The sequence below is a fragment of the Hemicordylus capensis genome, chromosome 4 (genome assembly GCF_027244095.1).
Source record: "Hemicordylus capensis ecotype Gifberg chromosome 4, rHemCap1.1.pri, whole genome shotgun sequence".
Lineage (NCBI taxonomy): Eukaryota > Metazoa > Chordata > Lepidosauria > Squamata > Cordylidae > Hemicordylus > Hemicordylus capensis.
The window spans coordinates 142,049,976-142,062,201 of record NC_069660.1 but is presented as its reverse complement, the minus strand read 5'-3'; the positions used below and the strand labels follow the sequence as shown (position 1 = coordinate 142,062,201).

The 12,226-nt window shown below is 46.7% G+C and overlaps 1 long non-coding RNA gene across 1 annotated transcript in view; it reads right to left on the bottom strand.

The window, feature by feature from the left end:
• LOC128324578 (uncharacterized) overlaps positions 1-9,214 on the bottom strand; it is a 52,246-nt gene extending 43,032 nt beyond the window's left edge. The window contains exon 1 of the long non-coding RNA XR_008306951.1: positions 9,089-9,214. This is a non-coding gene — a long non-coding RNA (uncharacterized LOC128324578). The remainder of the gene's footprint in view (positions 1-9,088) is intronic.
• Between the last annotated feature and the right edge of the window lie 3,012 nt (positions 9,215-12,226).

Here is a 12,226-nt window from a genome sequence, read left to right as displayed (position 1 = left end):
TTGAGGAAGGAATTGGCAGGGAGGGGGATGAGTAGGGATGGGAATGAATTTCCTGGGCTTGGTCTGACCCACTGGTCCCAGTACAATTTCTGGGGAGACTATATTGCTTGTTTCCCTTCACTGTGAAAACTTTTGACTCTCTGTTTCCTCTTCTTTAACCAGTCTAAGTTGGTCTATATGATAGAGGGCCCCTCTTCTTATCCAATGGCTGCTAAGTTTACTTAGGTGAGTTTAATGAATGATATTTGACAAAGCTTTTTGCAAGCCCAAGTAGATGATATCTATTGCAGTGCTTGTACATAAGTGCTTGGTGACTCTCTAAGAATATGAAAGGCTTGACACAGAACTTCCCTTTGCATATTGACCCAAACTATTCATGTATCCACTCTGTGATCTTCCTCGTCCTTGTACACTCTTCTTATGTGAAAGTCCTACCATGTTCCTGGTAGGGATGTGCATAAAACCGGTTCTCCCGGTTCGGTTCGGGTCTGAACCGGGTCCGAACCGGGAGGGGGTGTTTCGGTTTTGGTTTTGTCCGAACCACCCCCTGGTTTGGTTTGGATCCGAACTGAACTGGTTTGGATCTCAAAAAGTAGCTAGGATGGTAGCTGGCACCCAGAGGTACCTGTCACCCAAACCCCAAAGCAATCGGACACTCGTACGATTTTTTATGAATTTTTGAAAAATATTTTTATTTTTTCTCATAGGATATAATGGGACTCGAACCAGGCCATTATTCCTTATTGTGGAGCACCCATGGGTGCCAACAACCATGCAAACCCTGAAGCAATCAGACACCCCTATGATTTTTTATGAATATTTGAAATATTTGTAATTATTTTTCTCATTGAGTATAATGGGACCTGAACCAGTCCATATCCCCTATTGTGGAGCACCTAGGGGCACAAAAGTGGAGTGGGTGGTAGACAGGCAGGGGTGCCTACCACCCAAAAAGTCCCAAGGCAATTGGACACTCCTCTGATTATTGGTGAATTTTTAAAGTATTTTTGAATTCCTCATAGAGAATAATGAGGATTGCAGCAAATGTATAGCTTCACGTCGGGGGGAAAGGGGTGTCGTAGAGTGCAGTGTGGTGGCTGGTAGTTCCTAGGGTGGGCAAGGAAGCTACCTGAATTATTTGAAAGGAATTGGGCAAAGGGGTGATTTTTGGTTAATTGTTGAAGTTTACGTGTCTTTAAGGTTTCCCCCCATTAGATATAATGAAGGGTGTATCGCTTCACATTGGGGGGAAAGGGGTGGCCTAGAGCGGTGTGGGGTTGGTGGTAGTGCTGGTTATGAGCAGGGAAGCTATCTGAATTTTTTCAAAGGATTTGGGCAGAGGGCTGATTTTTGGTTAATTGTTGAAGTTTACGCGTCTTTAAGGTTTTTCCCCATAGAGAAGCATTGAGGTGTCAGCAGCCCCATAAGTGCACTTGGGGGGTGCCGGGGTGGCCCAGAGCGAGTGGTGGTATAGTGCACATAGGGTACCAACCACCCCCATGGGTTTCTAACCCATGGGGTACAGGGTTCTGTTGTTTCTGAGGTATTGAGTGTGGATTCTATGATAGCATATTAGAGTGGATTCATGGTGTCTCATTGAAAATCTGATTTTCATAGAATCCACACTTTATCAAATTGCTCCCTTAATTCTTTTTTTCTTAAACATGAAAGTATTATGGTCACTCTTTCCAGGCATTTCTGCGACCCTTGTACCATTGCTCAGTATTAAATCATGGGTCACTTCCCCTATTGTCAGCTCCGTAACTAACTGTTCTAAGGTGCAATCATTTATCATATCCTACAATTTTGTCTTGTCATAATCTGAATGTACATTTACCTTGTCAATGTAGAGATATCTGAAGTCTCCCATTATTACAATATTTTTTTCATTTGGCTGCCTCCCTGATTTCCTTCTCCATCTTAGGATCACTATTTGAGCTTAGGGCAGGGGCATGGGGACAATGGAACAAGGGGGGATGACTATCCCTCAGCAACCAGGGTCTGGGGAGACCAACGAGGCATTGCCTTGCCCTTGGGCAGGGCACACCCTTGCCCCCTCCCACACCCAGATGGTGAATGAAGCACCTGCTGGCTGGGAGCATGAGGTGTGCCCTACCTTCCCCAGCCAGTGTTTCATTGAAACTCTGGCTGGACTGGGGCGGGGGCGGGGGGGGGGGAAGCCCAGTCAGTCAGCATTTCAATGCAGTGCTGACTGAGGAGGATTGGAGAGGGTCTGAATGGGCAGCAGGAGGCAGGGAAAGGAGCTCTCAGGAGCACAGAGGCAGGGAAAGGAGCTCCCAGTCAGCAAATCAACGAACTGTTGACTGGGGAGACTCTGCAGGGGCTGAATGGCCTCGACCCCGGCATTTGCCATGCCTCCTAAATCTGACATCTGATGGAGGGGGTGTGGCTTGGGATGTGCATGAAGTGTGCATGGTTAAAAATAAAAAGGGGTAGGGGTAGGAGAGCTGTCAGGACTTCATCCTCTGGCCTCAGGTAAGCTCCCTACACACCTGGTTTGGGGAAGAGGGTGATAGTCTGTCTCCAGTTGTAATTTTGGCCTGCTATTTCTGCCTACAGTGATTCTTATTGAATTTATTCCTTCTGAAATCTCTAGGTTATTGCTCTCAGTCTTTGGCACATAGAACTGCACCAGCACAGTGCGATGTACTCTGACACTTCTATAGGTCTTATACATTCATTCTGAATCTTTTAATTACCAATATAATATTGTAATTATGGACTGGTTCAAATGGATGCCAGTCACAACATGGGGATGTGCCAAGAGCACACCTGCCCTAACATCACTGTAAGACATCTATTATTAGCCCACCCACCCACCCAAAAACACAACCCCCAAACCTACATGTTTTTGTTCTTCTTAATATGACTGTTCAATATGGTAATTTTGACTGATTGGCTCTTCCTTGTCTCTCCATGCTTATTATGAAAGTCCACCCTGTTCTTCGTTTCTGAGTATAAGACATTCAGATCATCATCCATAAAGGATGAGTTATCTTGAACCATTACCTCAGTTCTTTCTCATGGGGAACAATTTCTGACAGTTCTTTCTTTCTTTTCTTTCTTTTTAATTGAGTCACTATGAAGTCTCTGACTGAAATTCCACCTGAAGCAATTTTGCTGGTTCTTAATTGGGCAGACCATGTGAAGAATGTTGAGAGGAGTCAAAAGAGTTTCCACAATACTAGCAAAAATTCTCAAGACATTCCTAGTCTCTAATATTTATAAGCACGTCTCTTTAACAGTTTGCAATAGGGGGGAAAGGTATGCCCACTGCAGCTCACTCTTTTATTCCTTCTGTCCACCCAGCACTTCCTGCTTTGGATGACAATATGGCTGTAAAAGAAAGATGGGTGAGATGACCAGGGTGTTGGAGAAGGGAATATTGCATCCTGTATCACTGCATTGCAGATCCTGAGACAGGCTTGATCTCTGTTATTTATGTATGTATTTGATTGATTGATTGATTGATTGATTGATTGATATACTGCCCTTCCAAAAATGGCTAGGGCAGTTTACATCAAAATGACTTGACAAGTTGTGACTTTACAAGCATAGCTATCTGTATTTGGGTGCAGAGATATCCATCACAAAGATGGTAGACCTTACTTTGTGGACAAATGTCCTTTGTAGGTATGTGTGAGCCAGATGTTAGCTGGCTCTGTTTGAATCTGGGCTGAATTCAAGCCGCCCTGGATGTCTCAGGCTTGGGCTCGATTGAGCCTGGCTGGTTCTGGTCTGGCCTGCGGGCCCACCAAGCTGGCTTGCAGACCAGCTCTGGGGAGGGCAGTATACTTGTAAAGGGGGATCCAGCTGGGATTCCCCTTTACAAGTCCAGGGGATTATTGACGCTAAAAAGGCTTTCTTTTCACTTTAAAGCGGGGGGATGCTTCCTTTCAATACCTTTTAAAAGCTTCCTAAGCCCCAACGGCAGCAGGGCAGTGGAGACTTTGGAGATGGAGGCTCCTCCATCTGCCCCACCAGCCCCTCAAATGACAGTCCAGGCCAGCTGTGGCCAAGCTTGGGCCTCTGCACACACGGCCAGGCTGGAGCCAGCCTGGACAATTATTTAGGAGGCCAGTGGGGCAGATGGAGTAACCCATGCCGTTGCCTCCCAACTCTCTGCCACCACAGCAGCTGACCCAGACTCTCACTTGGGAGGCCGGCAGGGTGGATGAAGGAGCCCCTGCTGCTGCCTCCCAAGTCTTCACCACCACAGTGGCTGCCCCTGCTGCCCCGATGCCAGCGGGGCTTCATTTTAAAGGAAGCAAGCTTCTTTAAAAGGAAGCATTTCACACACCCCCACTGCTTTAAAGTTAAAAGAAGGTATTTTTAGCATAGGGAATCCCCTGTACTTGTAAAGGAGAAGCCTAGCCAGATTCCCCTTTACAAGTATACCCCCTGAGCTGGCCCACAAGACAGTTCTGTGAACCAGGTATTGGTCCGGTTCAAATGTGGACAAGCACCTCCCCTTTGTGCATTGGTCCAGTTCGATCTTGGACTGCCTGAACCAGGCCAGCTCGATGTTGAGCCTGGCTTGATGTGAGCCAACTTGCACATCCCTAGTCCTCTGTTACTTCTGTACATGATTCCTATTCTGCTTGATACCTTCTGCAACTTCTGACACCTATGCCGCTACTGTCTTGGGGATTATATTGCATTTACACACTTAGTAGATGCTTTGGATCTTAAAATAAATTAAGATGTTGCCCTCTATGGATCCCACCATATTTGTTTATGTATAGCTGCTGTTTTGATAGCTGAATGGACACTCGCATGCATAAATGTGCAATGCAGTTTTTAAGGTGGAGGTGGCACATAGCTAAATGAGATGCAGGAAACACAATTTTTGCATTTGTTCCAAAGATTAATTATCATTACAGCCCTGACTCTGCACAGTTCTCTTCTTTAAACCTCCAGCTCTTACTTCAATAATTGGCTGAATATTGGCTTTAAATGTTTTTCTAGTTGTATGCTGCCAACCCTTTGCTGACTTCTTCCCAAAATGCTGGCACTGAACTGGCTTCTGCACATTTTATTGGAATGGCAGTGGAATAACGCTCTTGGGTAAAATAATGACTAACCATGTCACAAAGCAATCAATGTAACATGAAAAACGATTGGAAATGTGACATTGTATAATAATTTATCACAGTGAAATGTCATAAAAGAAGATGCAAGAAAATTGTGTGTCTCAAAACAAAAGGATCAGGGATGTGATATGAGCAACTGACAGCTCTCAAAACATGGCTCTAAGTTGGGGGTAAGACACTTTGGATTGGATGTTTAATGTATCTGTTGCTGGAGGGAGTGTTGCTTAATTAGGGGTAACGGAAACACTCCTGCATTTCCGTGCATTGCATTTTTCTTTTCATTGTGGCTTTGAGATAGAAATTTATAATCTGGGCAGTTCATTGCATTAAGAGGGAAACTGAAGAGCACGCATGCCTAGCCTGCCCTTTTAATTCAAATGGGACTTCTTTGAGTAAATGTAGTCAGGATGCTTGCCAGTGTTGTCTAAGGAAGACCATTCTTCTCTACCTAGAATAGTTTAACTCAGTTTAACTCAGGATTGAGCAAGACCTACATACTAGTTGCAGGGAGGGGGAGCACTTTAATCCATGCATAGTTACTCACCAGGATTTCCATATAGGCTCTGATCCAGCTAAAGGGAGTCTTGGCTTAAGAGGCAGTCTACGAGGTATTTCACACAACCTCAGCTGGGAGGGCGGGTGGCCTGAAAGGAAGGAAAGAGCTCTCCTGCCTTTCCCCACAGACAAGCGGTGACTATCTGTGCTCTCGCTACATTGTGCTTCCACATAAACAGTAGTGCGGTGAAGGCTGTCGCTGGGAATGGGAAGACTTCCCCCCCCCCACATCCCAGAGTGCACAGTGCCACGAGCATGGTGGCTGCTTGCATTAGGGCATCTGTGGCACGACTAAACATGGCTGCTCCTTCCCCCCAGCTCGCTGCCAGAAATGGTGGCGGGCCATGCAGAAGCCTTTTAACCCGGCGGTGATTGTCCAGACCAGGGATTCTCAACATTGGGTCCCCAGATGTTACTGGACTTCAGCTCCCATAATCCCCAACCAAAGGCCACTGGGGATTATGGGAGCTGAAGTACAATAACATCTGGGGACCCAACGTTGAGAATCCCTGGCCCAGACGATTGCCTGACAAAGTTAAGCATATATATCTGCATATAAACAGATTAAGCATATAACCTGCTGTTCTCTTAACCTCAGCTAAGCCTCCAGAGATTAAAAGTCAGGTTTGGTGGGCGGACAGCGCTGGGATTTGGCTGGATCCTGATGCTGCACGCAAGCAGCCTAGTCCAGGCTGGGCTGCACTCACTTGGGCTTGGCTGCTCGTGAGAACAGCCTCAACATGTTGTACATAAATGTGTCTAGGGAGATCCCAAACACCTCTTAAATAAAAAGACAGAGAAGGAAAAGCTGCTTTAGAAGAAATAGTTCATAATTGAGAAGTGGGGGTTGCATGACACTTTCCCAACCATGCGCTTCTCTATAGTTCTCTATAGTTCCCTTTTCAAAGCTGCTTTTCTTTCTAGACCAGTTCTATAGCCAGCCTCCTTTCTTAGGTGGAACAGCCACATTTCTAGGTGGGGTTTACTCTAGGCTTGAGCCCAAAATGGCTCAGCCACATTTCAGCGGCAGCAGGGGTGGCTCCTTAAGGGCAGGGGAAGGTTCACTTACCCCTCCCGCTGCTTTTTCCCGCTGGCACTCCGTTTATACTAAAATCCATGGGGCGGCAGTGTACCTCCCTGCCGCCCCTTCCCTCTTTCATCGCCAAAAGTTGGCAGAAGTACCGGCTGCGTGTGTGCCTGTTGCGTGCACACATGTGCACAGCACACAGGCACATGCACGCATGCATGTAATGGGTGCACTTGCAGCCGATACTTTCAGCGATTTTTGGCGATGAAAGGGGGAAGGGGCGGCAGGGAGGTATGCTGGCACACCATGGATTTTGGTATAAACGGAGCACCAGTGGGGAGAAAGTGGCAGAAGAGTTAAATGCACCCTCCCCTGCCCTTAAAGGACCCTCCCCACACCAGCACTGAAATGCCGAAATGGCCCCAGAGCCGAAACGTTTCAGAGGCCTTCATAATGGCCTCTGAAACATTTCAGGCTCAAGCCTAGTTTACTCTTCCTTCCTTCCTTCCTTCCTTCTTTCTTTCTGCTGGTGCACAGTGCCAGTTGAATTTTTTTCCCCTCACTGTGAGAGGAGGATGTGAGGGGGAAGGGAAAGGAAGCATCTTTATATGCATCATTATTGATATACCACTTGCCAATAGAAAGGTCCTCAAAGTGATTTATATAGAAAATTGATTATCATCATAATAATTAATAATAAGGCAGTTTTCCCTCCCCAAAGATCTCACAATCTAAATAGAAACACAAAGGAAACACCAGCAACAGCCATTGCTCGCCCCCTGCTAAAGTTAAAGAGAATCACCTCTTTGAAAGGTATGTCTTTGCCCAGTTGACCTTTCCCCTCACTCTTCCTTCATGCAGAGAGAGCATTAACGTACATAATAGGCTATGTAAAGGTTGGGTTAACAGAAAATTCATTATGAACACCAGGAATTAAATCCCTACTACATTTTTGTTTCATAAGAAATATGGATCTTATGCTGAACTAGCTAAATCAGTTTCAGATTCCACCTGAATAACAAAGTAGTCTATACAGGGGCGTAACTAGGTTGGAGTGGGCCCTGAGACAAGATTCTTAAATGGGCCCCCCCGCTGAGAAATTTTAATAATAATAATAATAAATTTGATTTCTATACCGCCCTTCCAAAAATGGCTCAGCGCGGTTTACAAAGAGAAAAAGGGGCCTCTTTGCCCAGTTAGCAGGGGACTTTTATTCTCACATTTCTGTCCTCATTCAAAACATACAAAAACCAGATGTACAAAATTGAGCAAATGAGAAGAGAAGAATTATATGGGAGTAAAACCTTTTTTAAAAGGAGTCAGGAAGCGCATCTTTGGAGGCTCAAATGGATACCTTTCAGGCACAACTATTTCCAAGTCAAAAATTCCTTTTTCATATGGTGTATTTGCAAAACCAAGGATTTGAGCTTGAAGTTCATCTAAGCGACTTCCAGTCTGCCAGCAAGTAATACCCGGTGGTGGCTCTGTGGACAGCAGATGCAGCTCCCTTTTCAATGGTGAAGCTCTCTGCATTGTGCTCCGTTTTCGAAGAAGAGCTCTAAGAGTGGAGCCGAATGCGCTCAGGGGTGTAGCAAGGTTGGAGTGGGCCCTGAGAAGAGATTTTAAAATGCCCTACCCCCCAAAGTCCAGGGCCTCCACACCCCAGGCTTCCAAGGATTTAAGTCTGATATTTCAAAATAAGTATGCTGCCAAGAAATACATTTCACTGAATACACACACACACACTTCACAATATATAGTGATATACATTGAATACTATATATTTGTGCTACTTTTAATGCCTAGAACACACTAGAAACACTAATTATTAAAATGGGCCCCTTGCTGCAGATTAGCAAAGGAGACTTTCAACCATGCAGGGTGAGTCTATGTCTGTTTTCTCAGAATTCTGAACAAATTCAGTAAAGTTTGATTCCAGGAGGTTTTTCAGAGAAGGCTTTTAAAGCCCTTTAACACACAGCTCCTCTGGAATGGAGGTGCTGCATTCACATGTTGACCAGATTTACCCTAAGGGTAAAAAATATAAAAGCACAACACATGCGTCACTGTTCTCACTCACGTCTCAGTTCTCAATCAGACCTGGGTTGCAAAACAACTTGAACATAAGTGTATTTATGAATTAATTAATTAATTAATTAATACATAAATAAATTTGTTCCAGAAGTTTTTGTAATTTCCTGCTATGAAACAAGCCACTTATAGGACTTTTTAGAGGTTTTTTTTTAAGCCAGCAAATTTTCCAATCAGTTTTAAATTAAATATTCAGAGACTTCTCAGTCTCCCCCCCCCCGCAATCAAAGCCCTATGGCAAGCAGTTCCCTATATAGGGGTGGGGGTGGGGTGTAACCACAAAAAGGAATTCACATTCTACCTGGCAAAGGCTGAGCTGTCTGGCCTGGGAGGAGGGTCTGCTGCAGAGAACTGTAGTGGCCACTCTGACTGCAAGCCTTCTTCCTGGGGCTTGCCAGCCTACTCGAGTTCAGGCTTTACTGAGGCCTACACGGAGGCCTCCCTGGAAGCCCCGCCCACCCACCGATCAGCTGAGAGGCGGGGAGAAAAGCAGCTTGCCTGCTGCTTTGATTGCCGACCAGGACAACCAGCAGGAGAGAGGGCGAACAGGGCAAGTGGCTGAAGGGTCTTGGGGCTGGGCAGGGGGCAATGGGGAGTCATGTGAGGTGTCTCTGGGGGGGCGCTCAAGGCAGTGGGGCCCCGAGACGACTGCCTCCCCCTGCCTAATGGTAGTTACGCCCCTGAGTCCATACAACGACTCTTAATGATTTCTAGAAGGACAGTGAGAAAATAAGATATGACCAAGGTTTTTAACACCCCCTCCTAGTCTTGTTCCCTTACTTCTCTTTAGATTGTCCTTTCTGTCAGACAACCAAGGAAAACATTTTAACTGGTTGCCGTTACTAACCATTGGTTGCCAGAACTAACTCAGCAATTGGAAATGTATTGTGGCAATATTTTTGATTATTATTATTTTTTAACTGGTAGGGTAGATTCTACTGCCCAGGAACTCTGAAAAGGCCTCATGTTGCTATGCACACATTCAGGGGAGAAGCATAAATAATAGAGCAAGTGGTGCAACTCTGAGGTGCTTGAAGCCCTGGCCCAAGTACAGCCTAGGTGGCTGGCTGGCCAGCCAGCTAGCTAACTGTAGTGTGCAGGACAACATGCTTATTCCTCTAGGGCTCTGTCCACCCCCCCCCCCCCCGCCTTTGCCATCATTAAGTGCTCCAGGATTACTTTAATATAGTAATTGGTAATTTAGGAAAGATATTTTCCAGTTCACTTTACAGTACATCTTTATTACACCTTTTAACAGGGGCAGACCCACCAGTGTCCCAACAGGGTTCCACAAACACGGGCCACCCCAGCACAGTACCTCCAGTAACTGTTGCTGGTGTCTATCTTATGTTTCTTTTTAGATTGTGAGCCCTTCGGGGACAAGGATCAATCTTATTTATTTATTATTTATCTGTGTAAACCGCTCTGAGCCATTTTTGGAAGGGAGGTATAGAAATCAAATAAATAAATAAAATAGATACACCAGTGCCTTTTAAACATCTAGCTCTGCTCTGGCTATTCACAATTATAATGATTTTAGAAGAAACAAACTTTTATACACTTATTGCAGAAAAACATGCTTCTTTACTGCTTGCTAAGTAGAGAATATAACTGAAACTAGAAAGCAGGGATGTTCATGGAATCTCAGACAGCTGGTTTGGAGGCTATGGGTTTACCTTTAAGGAGCAGGGAGGGTGCTCTTACACACACACACCTGCCACATTTTCTGCACATTAGCAACACAGCATGGGATCTGAAAGATAGCCCTCAGAAATTTTGACTTTATTCTCTCTAAAATAACAATATTATGGGGCAGACCTAATTTAACGCCAAACAGAATCTAGGTCAAAGACTTAGTCTCAAATAACTTAATTGAGGCTGGAATAAATAGGACTCCTCTAGTAAATTCAAGAACGGTGCCGTATTTTATTGAGCAAGCGGGCGGCATACCTCCCTGCCACCCGCTTCATTCCCCCTCTCGGCGCGGCTCCCTCCTTTTGAATTCTGCATCAGGCGGCAGGGTATCTCCCAGTCCCTGCCGCCCTCTTAAATGCCCCCGCTTGGCTAGCGGCCGCCCCCTTTGAGACTCCAAGACCCCTGCCGCCCCTTCCCTTCCCATTGCATGGGGTCGGCAGGAGAACTCCCCTGCCGTCCCCGTCCGCTTCGCCGGCTGGGCTGCAAATGGCTTCTAGGAAGGACCTGGGATGCCAGAATTTTATTGTCAATTTTTTAAGATATCGTCGCAGAATATAGGCTGTTCCCAGTAAAGCTGCTTTTTGTAATTGGCTGATGGTGATTTCTGTGGCCCCTATGGTGTTGAGGTGCTCTTCAAGGTCTTTTGGAACTGCACCCAGGGCGCCAATTACCTCTGGGATTATTTTGGTCTTTTTCTGCCACAGCCTTTCAATTTCAATTTGTAGATCTTTGTATTTGGTGATTTTTTCTATTTCTTTTTCTTCTATTCTGCTATCCCCTGGTATTGCTATGTGGATTATTTTAACTTGTTTTTCTTTCTTCTCAACTACAGTTATATCTGGTGTATTGTGTGGCAGATGTTTGTCTGTTTGTAGTCGGAAGTCCCATAATATTTTTACATCTTCATTTTCTTCAACTTTTTCAATTTTATGGTCCCACCAATGTTCGGCTACAGGTAGCTTGTATTTTTTGCAGATGTTCCAGTGTATCATCCCTGCTACTTTGTCATGCCTTTGTTTGTAGTCAGCCTGTGCGATCTTTTTACAACAGCTGATTAGGTGGTCCACGGTTTCAGAGGCGTAATGATAGGGGGGCAGGGGGGGCACATGCCCCCGGCGCCACCCCGGCGGGTCACGTGGGGGGTGGCAAAAAGTGGCTTCCCGCCCGCACCCCCCTGGATCACCCGCCAAGTGTGGCGGCGTGCGTGCAGCGGCAATGTGGAAGGCCGCGGCCGCGGCGATGTGGCAGGCCACAGCGGTGGCGGGTCACCCGCCGAGTGTGGCGTTGCGTTGGTGAGTGTGGCGTTGCGTTGGCCCGCCACATCGCCGCCGCCGCGGCCCGCCACATCGCCGCCGCCGCGGCCCGCCACATCGCCGCCGCCGCGGCCCGCCACATCGCCGCCGCCGCGGCCCGCCACATCGCCGCCGCCGCGGCCCGCCACATCGCCGCCGCGGCCCGCCACATCGCCGCCGCGGCCCGCCCGCCGCCGAATCGCCGCCACCCCCGGTGATCTGCTCCCTGGGGGGCGCCGCCGCTGGCCCAGGTATGTGGGGAGCGGGGGGTGTCGGTGGGCGCCATTTTAGGGCGCTTGCCCTGGGCGTCGCTTCCCACCGATACGCCACTGCACGGTTTCATCTGCTTCTTTACAAAGGCGGCACTTGCTGTTTGTGGTTGATTTTTCAACTTTTGCTCTTATTGCATTTGATCTTAGCACCTGTTCTTGTGCAGCCAGTATTAAACCCTC